Source organism: Coenobita brevimanus, chromosome 4, assembly GCF_032717465.1.
Source record: "Coenobita brevimanus isolate Jiangsu-jjx chromosome 4, ASM3271746v2, whole genome shotgun sequence".
Taxonomy (NCBI): Eukaryota; Metazoa; Arthropoda; class Malacostraca; order Decapoda; family Coenobitidae; genus Coenobita; species Coenobita brevimanus.
The window spans coordinates 21,207,106-21,218,957 of NC_136957.1; the positions used below are offsets into that span (position 1 = coordinate 21,207,106).

Here is an 11,852-nt window from a genome sequence, read left to right on the forward strand (position 1 = left end):
GCCTCGCTCCATTTGGCAATACAATCACCGCATTTCCTCAGTACCATTACTCACAGTAATCCCTCGCCCGCACATTGCCATCTTAAACCCACAAATTCATTTGATCATCAGGATTTAAGATAAACCGTAGACCACTGAGAGACCGGTGGTTTACTTTTTTTTTTTTTTTCCATCCAGCATTATGATGTCATTTTCGTCATGTTTTTTTCAGTCACTCTGACTTGTTTTTATCTCTGGAAAAATCTATCTTGGTGAAAAAACGTAAATGGCTGTTGCCGGACCCTCTCAGTGGCCCCCCTATAAATGTCTTTGTCTCCAAGTCACTCAGATTAAACAGGAGTGTGTTATCCGTTGTAACTTGTACCCGCCAGTCCCAAGCTTTCGAGTGGAGAAATAATAATAATATTCTGAGATTCACATTCAATAACGCAAATGACTGAGAAAGAAATGTTCTTATTCTGTATAGGCAAAATCCTAAAAAGGTTAATGGGCTGGAAGTAAGCCTGTGTGTGTGTGTGTGTGTGTGTGTGTGTGTGTGTGTGTGTGTGTGTGTGTGTGTGTGTCAATCTATCTATCTCCTTTTGTGCAAGAAAAAAAGAACCAAAGGCCTGGGTCCCCGAAAGTTGTTCCCTCCAAGAAAAAAAAACACACACACACAATAACAGAGAGCCAAATTCAAGATTTGTTCATTTTGAGATGCCTGGAGAAAAGGCATTTAAAAGACTGAACTCAAGTGATAGGAAATACAGAGAGAGACTGTTCCAGAGTTGACCTGTTGCATACATAAAGGATTGGGAGTAACGGTTATCTCTTGCGTTAGAGTGTTGGAAAGAAAAAGGATAAGGATTTGTTGCTAGACGGTTGCTATGTGCCACCGTACTGGTGGAGGGATACAAGCAGGAAGTTCAGAGAAGCAGTGACCATTGAAGCTGTGATAGGAAAGAGATGAAGATGCAACAGTGTGGCGAAAAGACAGAGGTTGAAGGGAGCCTGTGAAAGGAGAGTTAATGAGACAAAAAGCCTTAGATTCCACCTCGCTGAGAAGTGTTGTATGTGGAGAGTTTCCCCACACATGAAAGTCGTACTCTCTGCATGGGTGAATAAAACCTGTGTATAAAGTAGACAACTGTGCAGAGGTTAAGAAAGCACGGGGTCGGCTTAGCGCACCTAATCTCTTGGAAGTAGACCTTATAAATGGGGTAAAAATTATGATCTAACGAAGATAAATGCCGAGAGAATGAAACCCCAACTATGTTTAAAGATAAAGCAAGATTTAGTTGTATAAAAGTTAGGGGATGCTCCCGCAAAAAATTTTGTCAGGTTGAAAAAGTTAGCTTTTGATGCATTAAAAACAAGATTACTTTTATGCCAATAAGAGATATGAGCAAAGTCAGACGTCAGGTGTGCCATAGCCTCATCCCTTGTTTGTTGAAGCAACTGTTGAGATGCGGGAAGTGAATGGAAAGATGACAGGCGGAGCCATCAGCGAATGAGTGGATAGGCCTATTGATAGCTTTAGGAGAAAAATGATGGCCCTCTATAACAGCAGCGATAGAACATCCCCAAAAGAAGCTGGAGATGAAGGCAAAGATAGAAAAGGAGAAACCGTAAGAGAACAGTTTGAAAAATTAAAGATATATGCAGGACTCGATCGAAAGCCTTTGAAATACCAAGTGCAATGGCAAAGCTTTCTCCAAACTCTTGAAAGGAAAATGACTAGGAGTCTGAAAGGAAGATGAGATGATCACCAGCAGAGCATCCCTGGCAGAACCCATACTGATGATCAGAAAAAAGTTTGTGAATCAAAAACTGCTAAAAAAGTTTTCAAGAACAGACTCAAAAGCTGAAGAAATGAAAGAAAAGCATTCGGGAGCCGAATGCTGATCCTCCGCAAGAGTGTGGAACTGGCCAAGTCCAAGATTTAGGCCAAACTTTGATACCCTGAAGGTTTCACGTTGATAGCTCAAGCCATTCATGAGGTACAGTGGTTCTAATGGCGAGTGATAAAAACTAGTTGACTTTTAACAGCCATTTTGGTGGTCTTGACCTTGATTCTGAGTACCCGTTTTCGATCTTGTCCAAGATTTTGGCCATATCTTGATACCTTGAAGGTTTCGTGTTGATAGTTCAAGCCATTCATGAGATATAATGGAAACAGATACACACACACACACACACACAAAGGTAGACAAAAACATTATTGTTCCCTCTTCTAAAGGCAGGCGATAATAAAGGATGTTGAAGCATCTGGGCGATAGTTAGAGGGCTAAGAATGGTCACCATTCTTTGGGACATGCTGAATGAGCAAACTTCCAAGCGAGAAGGAAAGGTAGAAGTTAACAGACAAACGTGATAAAATTTACCTAGTCAGGGTGTTAACATGAAGGCACTGTTCTTGAGGACAACAGGAAGAATGCAATCAGACCCATATGCCATGTTAATATTGAGGCCAGTGATGGCAGAAAATACACTATTGGAATACATTTTAATGTCAGCCATGAGGAAGTCAGAGGAGGAAAGTGATGGAGGACCAGCACAGGTATCATCTAAAGTAAAATTAGAGGATGAAGTCAAAGTGAAGAGCTCTCCTTTATCAGTAGAAGAAACAGCCACAGAGCCTTGCCTTCAGAGTGGAAAAGAGGAGGGAACAATTACGAGGTAAAGTTGTTAGAAAGGTTTTTGGCAAGGTGCCAGATGGAGCAGGAAGAATATGAGGAAGAGAGTTCAGAGTATATAATACGAATGAGGTTATTTTTTAGAGGAGCAAAGAATAGACTTAGCTCGATTCCAGACAGAAACATAAAAGAGATGCAATTCAGAGGTGGGTTGGTTTCGGTAACATTTGTAGGCCTTCTCCTTGTTATGGACTGCATTAGAACAAGCGCGATTAAACCAAGATTTTGTGGATTAGTCACATTATATGAGAAAGGAATGCATGCTTCCATGCCCGAGAGAATAACCTCTGTCACGTGCAAGGCACACTCAAATGGCTCTCGGTTATGGAAGTAATTATCATTGCAGGGAAAAATCAAGCAAGTTCTGCCTGAGGGCCTCCCAGTCAGCAGCTTGAAAGTGTCACACCCGTTGCTTCTTGGGAGGGTTTAGAAGCCTTACTGGAGCGATAGGACAGGTTAAGGTGATAAAGTTGTGATTGGTGGAGCCCAATGAAGTGAAAAAAATAAGTGTATGCAGAAGGTTAGATGTAGGGAAGTGGTCATGTATTTTGGAAATCTCTTAAAGGCAGTCAGGAAGACAGGTAGGGTGCTGTAGAAGCTACCCAAGGTCATTAAGGATAGAAAAGCTGTTGACTTGTTGGGGGAGGCGGTGGCTCAACCGGTAGAGAGGTGGCGTGCGGTCCTAACGGGCCCAGGTTCAAATCCCGGCTGGGGCAGGGAACAGTTTAAGGATTTGAATTTCATTAAAATCAGGCTTTACTGATCTACCAGAAGACCCGCCGACATGTGGTAAAAATACCCCCACTAATACCAATGCACCAGTCCTGTATGAGACAGCCCTAGCATGTATTCAATATGGACGGTGGGTGTTAGCGCCGAAGTGGTGACACGTAGAGGTGTATGGTATGTAAGAGGACTGCTGGGCCTTGATAGCAGGCTGTGAAGCCTATGCCCAGAGTCGGACACATGAAAAAAAAAAAAAAAAAAAAACAAGTGGATGAGTGAAACAAGAGGAGAACCAAAGGTGCTGGTGAACATTTAAATCACATAGAAAGGAGATTTCAGAGAAAGGAGAAATGGATAGGGTGTGATCCATCTTAGAAGTAAGATAGTAAAAGAATTTCTCATAGCCACCAGAGTTAGGGGATAAGTAAACAGCACAGATATATATGGTCAGATAATTATAGGATAGCTGAATCAAGCGAGTGGATAATTCAGGTGATTTGAGTTCACGAACATGAGAGCAAGATATGTCGTTACGTACATTTACACAACAGCCACCTATGGCTTTGAAATGAGTGTAGAGAAAGTTGGAGGATACAGAGAAGGGTTTGCTATTAGTCGCCTGGGACAGCTAAGTTTTAGCGAGGAATAGAAGGTGAGGTTTTGAGAAGGAGAGGCAGTTTTCAACAGAGAGAAAGTTAAAGGAAGGGCCACATATTTTGCAGAAATGAAATGAGTCAGTCAGTGTTTCTAGGCAACTCGCTTGGTTGTCATAGGGAGAGGGGCGGATGGTGGAGGCATTGATGGTCACCCCCTCCCCCGCGTGGGAACCCCGAGGAAGGGTGAAGTAAAAACATAAATTTTAAGAATTTGACTAGGAGATGAAGTGTCTAATGTGCATATAGTTTGGTGCTGACAGTTAGAGGAGTTTGAACTGGGGAGCATGCTGGCCTACTCTCTGTGTTACTGAAACGCAGAAAAAGTAGCAAAGGGAAATTGTAAGCAGCTAGTCCACTGGGCAGATGAAACGGTAGATCCAGCTCTCCCTGTTATAGCTTTTTATCCACCTAGGGACGACAGACCAGATCGACTGGTGCTACAGTCTACCCCCTATCTATCTATCCATAAAAATTAATATAAATACCCGGATACATATATATATATATATATATATATATATATATATATATATATATATATATATATATATATATATATATATATACCATACAGTATACTGTAATTATATGCTTTCTGTCTCTCTCTCTCTCTCTCTCTCTCTCTCTCAACGTCCACTACCTCTTTCTCAAACATACTCTCCCTCACACTCTCACCCAACACAAACAGAGACTATCCCTGTAATCTGCTTTAATGGATCGCTCGTCTGTTCTATATACTGCAGGATTAGGCTGAGCGGGAGGGTGCTGATTGGATTACTGCATAAAAATAACAGGTGAAAAATGATGACTTGTAAACGTGGGAATGAATGAGTGGGCAACGTTTGGTTTAGTCAGACTAATTCATTCTTTATGATGGGCTATGAGAGAGAGAGAGAGAGAGAGAGAGAGAGAGATTTGACACGTTGTAGCGGGCGTTCAGGAGACTGGAAGGAAGATAGAATAAGGAGACTGGTGTTATCATTAGCATTACTACTATTATTACTACTACGTAGTAGTTGTGTAGTTACTATGCCACCATCACTTTTGTTGTATCTATCTATCTATAGTATATATATATATATATATATATATATATATATATATATATATATATATATATATATATATATATATATATATATATATATATATATATATATATATATATATATGCGGCCAGACTGTGGACACAATATAGATATTAATGATGACAATTATATAATCTCTCTCTCTCTCTCTCTCTATTTATATACAGTATATATATGTATATAGATGGATAGATACAGTATATTGATAAATAGATAGCTAGATAGATATAGATATACAGTATATATATATATATATATATATATATATATATTTTTTTTTTCATTCATTCATTGCCAGATGCCATGTATCCCAAATGGGGTGGCCAAGGGCTCAGAGTTAATTGTTTTACAGGGAGGGGCACTAATCCTCCACCATCCCCACTTGACACGTAGGGAGAATGTTATGCCAACAGCATCTAGTGTTCCTAGGCGGTCACCCATCCAAGTACTAACCAGACCCAACGTTGCTTAACTTCGCTGATCGGACGGGAAGCGGTGTACTCAACGTGATATATATATATATATAACGTTGCTTAACTTCGCTGATCGGACGGGAAGCGGTGTACTCAACGTGATATATATATATATATATATATATATATATATCACGTTGAGTACACCGCTTCCCGTCCGATCAGCGAAGTTAAGCAACGTTGGGTCTGGTTAGTACTTGGATGGGTGACCGCCTGGGAACACTAGATGCTGTTGGCATAACATTCTCCCTACGTGTCAAGTGGGGATGGTGGAGGATTAGTGCCCCTCCCTGTAAAATAATTAACTCTGAGCCCTTGGCCACCCCATTTGGGATACATGGCGTCTGGCAATGAATGAATGAATATATATATATATATATATATATATATCTAGCTATCTATTTATCAATATACTGTATCTAACCATCTATATACATATATATACTGTATATAAATAGAGAGAGAGAGAGAGAGAGAGATTATATAATTGTCATCATCAATATCTATATTGTGTCCACAGTCTGGCTGCACTGTAACGTGGTACTACTACTCTGTGGTCACGTTGTGTTAGAAGGAATACTGCCACCGTATTCCTTGCGTGTCGTAAAAAGCGACTAAACGGGGCGGGGTGAGGGGACTAGGGACCCCCTCCTCTGTTTTTTAGTTCCTAAAAAGAGACAGGCCAGAGAAAGGGATGGGGGATTCAGTTATCCTAGTACCCTGAAGATTGGGTCTATTAATGTGCGTGGATGTAGTACGATTGAGGCTAAAAGGGAGGAGATTGGGAGTATGTTTGTGAGAAGAAAGCTGGATGTGTTAGCTTTCAGTGAAACTAAGATGAAAGGGAAGGGTGAGTCTATGTGTGGAAGTGTGATTGGAAGATTATCAGGTGTTGACAGAGGAAGGGCAAGAGAAGGTGTGGCCTTGTTAGTGAGTCCGAAAGTACAGCAGTGTGTGACTGAATGGAAGGAGGTGTCATCAAGACTGATGTGGGTGAAAGCGAAATTTGAAAGTGAGTTGTGGATATTTGTGAGTTCAAATGGGCCTGGTAGTGAAAGGGATGAAGAAGAGAGGGAGTCTTTCTGGAATGATGTTGATGAGTGTCTGCAGAGTTTTGGAGCGAATGTGAATGTGGTAATGATGGGAGATCTGAATGCTGGAGTGGGAAATATAGCAGTTGAAGGTGTAGTTGGTATGCATGGTGTGCCCGGAAGAAATGAAAATGGGGAATGAATGATAGGGATGTGCGCTGAACGAGAGATGGTGATTGGAAATACCTTGTTTGAGAAGAAAGATATTTATAAGTATACATGGGTGAGACAGGAGGGTGGAAGGGTTGTTGATAGAGCATTGATGGACTCTGTGGTTGTGTCCAGGAACGTATTAGGAAGATTGTTGAATGTGAGAGTTCTGAGAGGGGAGGGTGGAGGTATGTCTGACCACTACCTGGTGGAGGGAAAGTTAAGAGTACGTAAGAGATGGGTGAGAGCTAGGAGGATTAGGTGTGGCAGGGAGGTTTTGAAAGTGAGTGAGTTGGATAAAAGAGAGGAAATGAAAGAGTATCAGAACTCCATATTATAATTACAAATCATAATAGATAGATGGATGAATGGATGGAGAGAGAGACAGATAGAAGCAGGGAGTCAAATGATGAGAAGGTATTGTGTCTGCGAGAATCGAGCAATGCTAAACATGCTTACACACTCTTAACTCAAGGAATGCTTATTAGGCACACGACAGCGCCTAGTGACCATACACACACATACACACATACTCACACACAGGCTTCTGGAACTTTCCACTCACAAGGAACACACGTGATACAGCCCCTGCTACACCAGAATTTAGGAAAGAGAGCTCAGAAGGAGACAAGCCATACAAGAGACAGGTCGCAGGGAGAAGGGCTTGGCAACTTGAGAGACAGAGAGAGCGAGACAGAGAGATAGCTAGTGGGACTGGACTCTATACTTCGCTCTGTGTGAGAGACTTGTTAATATTTCCAAGACAAATAAAAATAGTCCCATACTATTCTTTACCTCTCCTGTCACTACATGACAAATGGGAAAGAAGATTATCTACTACAAGCTACTCCAGTATAATAACCGCTCGTCCACAAGTCTAATATATATATAAAACTTCTCTACAAGCAAATACAAAGTTTTTATGACATTTGGTAGCAGCGAATCTACAGACATCGTCTCCGAATCAAAAGCAAATTTCTACAAAAGCAGGCGAGACTCTACAAGATTAGCTTCAGTTCTACATTGAATTCCTACAAAATACAGCCTACAAGTCTACAAAACATCTCTATAATCTTCACGTAACTTCAAGCAGCAACAAGAAGAATATAAAACAAAGCAAGTAAAGAAGAGGAAAGACCAAAGCAACAAGCACACAAGCCCCCACCACTCTCTCCCGCCTACTTCCATCGCTGACGCAGAGGTCAAAACGACGAAGCAAACACCAAGTCCATATTCACAACTCATCTTACTCACTCATCTTCACTCAAGTTACTCATCGCTACTCATTCACTCACCACAGCTACCAGTGTGGGAAGTCGACGTCATCATGCGTGCTTGCTGAAAAGACGCCACGTCAGTCAACTCACCATCTCCACCATCACTAACACCATTCCCACCACGGTAAAAATTAGTGAGTTACATAGTTACTTCAATTATACAATACACAGTGATAGACAATAAGCTTCTGCACAAACATATAAAACGTGCTGTATAGTTACAGCTTAAATACACATACTTACTTCAGTTATCTGCATAACTCAAACACTAAATAATCACCAACAATAAATATTCTACACTGTATATATTCATTCATTTATTATAACATTTATTTACTACCAACGAGTGTTACCATTTATACCTACATAAAATACGTGTTTCGTACATACAGCTATACATTATTACATCTACAAAGTAATAAAGAAAATATACCATCACAGTTACTCAGTGAGCGATTAAAAGAACTGTATTAAACATTTTTTAATTAAAGCTACCTAGTGGAAACAGATAAATTAAGTTACAAGGAAAACCAGAAAAAAAAAAATGGCCAACACAAATGACGTTAGCAAGAGTGAACATCTTCAACACAATCGTGAGGACAATGATTTCCACACAGTGCTGACACACATATTACTCACGATAGGTACAAGTGAACAACAGGTCAGTGTATATAGTTAATACTGTATTTAGTGTATATATATTTTTTATATAAAATAACAAAATATGGGACTATATAATATCATTTTCAATAATATCTGTGCAATATAAACTAAACTTTAAAAAAGTATCCCAAGGAAATTAGTGTACCCCCTCCACAATATGTCTACCCCCGATGTATATATGTCCCCCCCCCAATGCATACATGCCCCCACTAAATTTGCTAGGTCAGCATGCTTTCCCACGCCTGAAGACGGCGTTATTGCATCAGTTCTTAGCAGACAGCCTAGCCGGGCAGACTATTTTATTGTGAGCTTGTAATAAACTCCTTATCTAGCTGTTTGTACACGGAGTTTCTATCACCAAAGTATTGCAAGTTACATTTGGTAGCAGCGGTGTTTCGAACCATCACATTCTGACCGCCTCCTTGGATTTTTAGTGATACAACAAGATCCACGACGACTCGCATCTGCCAGCCTCGCCCCTCCTCCGTGCCTCTATACCTTGGCTGTGCTTTTCGAGTGTACCATTTTTCTCACCAGTGCTCACCTCTCCAACAACCACACCCATACGCCTTGTTCCTGACCTAATGTGTCGCCGTCGCCGACCTCCGCACCTGTTGCACCTGTTCCCAGCACCTGTTCCGGACTCATCATAGCTCCTGCCCCCACGGTGCCACTTATCACTGTCTGCCCGCTGCCTGCCCACCACCATTCTCTGCATTTGCAACTCACCACCTCTACACCTGCCTTGCGCAGACATCTGCCTCACCACCCGCCACCGGCCTCCGCAGTCGCCTGCATCTGGTCTGCATTACGGAGCCTCCTAGGACCGCCACTCCCTGCCGGTGATTCATCGCGGCGTCTCTTCTCCTCTCCGCCCAGCTGTCTCTCCACCGCTGCCCCGCCCCGCCCCGCCCCGTCGCCCCGCCCCGCCCCACCCAGCTACGCCCAGCCACCCTGCACGTCATACATCTCGACACTCCCGTTTCTACTGTGTAACTATAGTATATCTTTCCTTTCTATAGAGATTATCCTCGATTTTCTCTACAGATTGGTTATTGTAAATATTCCATCTCATTTCCATTACCCCGTTTTCATCTTCACCTACGTTATTTATTATCCATCTCATCCTTCACATTTTCTTTAAGCCATTCATCCCCGCACCTTCATTCATATTTTCACACCTAGTGTATTCCATTCTCTCATTGTTATTTATACATTTCCACCTACGTATCCATCTTCATCCTTTCATCTTCCATTGCCGCATTAAATGTCATACTTTCCATGTCAACCGCTTCACGCCAGCCCTCTCGACCCGCAAACATCACCTGCTCATACCCCGTCTGCCGACTCTAACACAATCACTCATTTACGAAGTGGCAAAGAGTACCACCGCCCTGTGCCTGAGACTCCCGTTTCACTTCCCGTAGAATTACTTACTACCCGTCCTACCCTCGTAAATCCAGATACCTCCTCCTCTACTCCTGCCTCTACACTCCCTTCTTCTTCCTCTACTCCTTCCCCTGTCGTTCCCTCTCCTGCCTCCCTTCATACCCTGTCTTGCTCGCCCTTAACTGCCACTACCTTCTCTCTCTCCCACACCTCTCCTGCCGCCACTTCTGCACTTACAGCCATGGCCAACCCTCCACAGTCTATCTATCTCGACGATGCCAATCGTCCCAAATTTACCGGCCAGGACCCAACTTGGTCTGTCTATGATTTCCTCAGAGAAGTCGAAACGGAAATAAATAATAGACAAATTACCGAGGAATCGCTCAAAGTAGCTTACCTCCTCGGTCGCTTGCATCATGGTAAATCAGACATCAGATCCACGATCCGTGCAGGACATTTCAATAGCATTCGTACCTTTGCTGATTTTCGTATGGAACTCATCAGCCTTTGTTGCCAGCATTCAAATACCGCGTCTCTCATGGGATTCATTAATCTCCTAAACCAACTAGATGAGGACTTGTGCGTCCCAGCGCAATATGCCAAGCTCCGCGAAGCTGCTGCCGCCATGAAACCAACTAGTAGCGAGATGCTCCAATTACTGGTAGGCACGAAATGGTTAGAAGACAAGAATGGCGTTCCAATGCTTTCACTCACCAACTTTGCTGACTTAATCGGTTACCTCAGATTCCTTCACTGGCTTACTCCTAAACAGCGAGAGCTAGCCTTGGAAATCGGTTTCAATCCAGGAGATAAAATTATTCAGGTCACTAAAGCCATTCATGAAAGAACAGGTTCGAACTACACGCATCAGAGCACCACCCAACCCTTGGCCTCCTCAGTCTGTCACACCTCCACTACCCCAGACCAGTCTCGCTCCCGTCCCACCACACACGGCAGACCTGCCACACATCGCTCTCCTACCGCAGGTCGTGATCAATCTAGCGCCCGACGGAACAGACAATCTTCGATTCTTTGCTGGTACTGTGGTCATCCTGGACATCGAGCATCCAGTTGCGACCGTACATACAGACGTCCTCACTCCCAAACCAGACAGCGTACGCCTTCCCGCTCATGTCGTCCACACTGCAAATACCACAAATCAAGCACGACTCACACCACTGAGGAATGTCGTTACCTCAACCGCCCACAGTCGGGGGAAGCGCCGCGCCCGTATCAGACCAATATCACGTAGAACCAAAAACCCAACTCCCCATCCGCCATGTAGGTCCCATAACATCCTCGGGTTTAGTCATTCTCGGAAGCAGTCATGACATACGAACGTCATTCTTCTTGGACACAGGATCTATAGTAAATCTCATCTCCGAAAATTCCTTACAAATTATTCATCGCCATCACAACCACGTCAGTTTCCTAGAACCACCAGACATTCGCCTATGTGGTGTTAACGGCTCAGAGTTTAAGGTTAAGGGAAGAGTCACCCTTGAAGTCAAACTCCACAGAGATTTGCCCCCTATCCTCATTGAATTTCATGTCACTAATGACTTGCAGTATCCCGTAGATGCCCTAATTGGTTTCTCCACCATGGCACAACATTCCATTGCATTATTACCTGCTTGTGGTAGTATAGACATTTCTGGATTCCC

The 11,852-nt window shown here is 42.7% G+C and overlaps 2 pseudogenes; one reads left to right on the forward strand and one right to left on the reverse strand.

Moving 5' to 3' along the window:
- Positions 1 to 5,549: 5,549 nt before the first annotated feature.
- Positions 5,550 to 5,668, reverse strand: LOC145397100 (5S ribosomal RNA; annotated as a pseudogene).
- Positions 5,669 to 5,737: 69 nt separating this feature from the next.
- On the forward strand, positions 5,738 to 5,856 carry LOC145397077 (5S ribosomal RNA; annotated as a pseudogene).
- Positions 5,857 to 11,852: the final 5,996 nt, after the last annotated feature.